Source organism: Rutidosis leptorrhynchoides, chromosome 6, assembly GCF_046630445.1.
Source record: "Rutidosis leptorrhynchoides isolate AG116_Rl617_1_P2 chromosome 6, CSIRO_AGI_Rlap_v1, whole genome shotgun sequence".
NCBI lineage: Eukaryota > Viridiplantae > Streptophyta > Magnoliopsida > Asterales > Asteraceae > Rutidosis > Rutidosis leptorrhynchoides.
Genome location: NC_092338.1, coordinates 301857296 through 301859465, shown reverse-complemented (window position 1 = coordinate 301859465; position 2170 = coordinate 301857296).

The window sequence follows — 2170 nt, the reverse complement described above, 5'->3', positions numbered from 1 at the left end:
GTAACCGACATTAACAAGATGCATATATAAGAATATCCCCATCATTCCGGGACACCCTTCGGATATGATATAAATTTCGAAGTACTAAAGCATCCGGTACTTTGGATGGGGTTTGTTAGGCCCAATAGATCTATCTTTAGGATTCGCGTCAATTAGGGTGTCTGTTCCCTAATTCTTAGATTACCAGACTTAATAAAAAGGGGCATATTCGATTTCGATAATTCAACCATAGAATGTAGTTTCACGTACTTGTGTCTATTTTGTAAATCATTTATAAAACCTGCATGTATTCTCATCCCAAAAATATTAGATTTTAAAAGTGGGACTATAACTCACTTTCACATATTTTTACTTCATCGGGAAGTAAGACTTGGCCACTGGTTGATTCACGAACCTATAACAATATATACATATATATCAAAGTATGTTCAAAATATATTTACAACACTTTTAATATATTTTGATGTTTTAAGTTTATTAAGTCAGCTGTCCTCGTTAGTAACCTACAACTAGTTGTCCACAGTTAGATGTACAGAAATAAATCGATAAATATTATCTTGAATCAATCCACGACCCAGTGTATACATATCTCAGTATTGATCACAACTCAAACTATATATATTTTGGAATCAACCTCAACCCTGTATAGCTAACTCCAACATTCACATATAGAGTGTCTATGGTTGTTCCGAAATATATATAGATGTGTCGACATGATAGGTCGAAACATTGTATACGTGTCTATGGTATCTCAAGATTACATAATATAAAATACAAGTTGATTAAGTTATGGTTGGAATAGATTTGTTACCAATTTTCACGTAGCTAAAATGAGAAAAATTATCCAATCTTGTTTTACCCATAACTTCTTCATTTTAAATCCGTTTTGAGTGAATCAAATTGCTATGGTTTCATATTGAACTCTATTTTATGAATCTAAACATAAAAAGTATAGGTTTATAGTCAGAAAAATAAGTTACAAGTCGTTTTTGTAAAGGTAGTCATTTCAGTCGAAAGAACGACGTCTAGATGACCATTTTAGAAAACATACTTCCACTTTGAGTTTAACCATAATTTTTGGATATAGTTTCATGTTCATAATAAAAATCATTTTCTCAGAATAACAACTTTTAAATCAAAGTTTATCATAGTTTTTAATTAACTAACCCAAAACAGCCCGCGGTGTTACTACGACGGCGTAAATCCGGTTTTACGGTGTTTTTCGTGTTTCCAGGTTTTAAATCATTAAGTTAGCATATCATATAGATATAGAACATGTGTTTAGTTGATTTTAAAAGTCAATTTAGAAGGATTAACTTTTGTTTGCGAACAAGTTTAGAATTAACTAAACTATGTTCTAGTGATTACAAGTTTAAACCTTCGAATAAGATAGCTTTATATGTATGAATTGAATGATGTTATGAATATCATTACTACCTTAAGTTCCTTGGATAAACCTACTGGAAAATAGAAAAATGGATCTAGCTTCAACGGATCCTTGGATGGCTCGAAGTTCTTGAAGCAGAATCATGACACGAAAACAAGTTCAAGTAAGATCATCACTTGAAATAAGATTGTTATAGTTATAGAAATTGAACCAAAGTTTGAATATGATTATTACCTTGTATTAGAATGATAACCTACTGTAAGAAACAAAGATTTCTTGAGGTTGGATGATCACCTTACAAGATTGGAAGTGAGCTAGCAAACTTGAAAGTATTCTTGATTTTATGTAACTAGAACTTGTAGAATATATGAAGAACACTTAGAGCTTGAAGATAGAACTTGAGAGAGATCAATTAGATGAAGAAAATTGAAGAATGAAAGTGTTTGTAGGTGTTTTTGATCGTTGGTGTATGGATTAGATATAAAGGATATGTAATTTTGTTTTCATGTAAATAAGTCATGAATGATTACTCATATTTTTGTAATTTTATGAGATATTTCATGCTAGTTGCCAAATGATGGTTCCCACATGTGTTAGGTGACTCACATGGGCTGCTAAGAGCTGATCATTGGAGTGTATATACCAATAGTACATACATCTAAAAGCTATGTATTTTACGAGTACGAATACGGGTGCATACGAGTAGAATTGTTGATGAAACTGAACGAGGATGTAATTGTAAGCATTTTTGTTAAGTAGAAGTATTTTGATAAGTGTATTGAA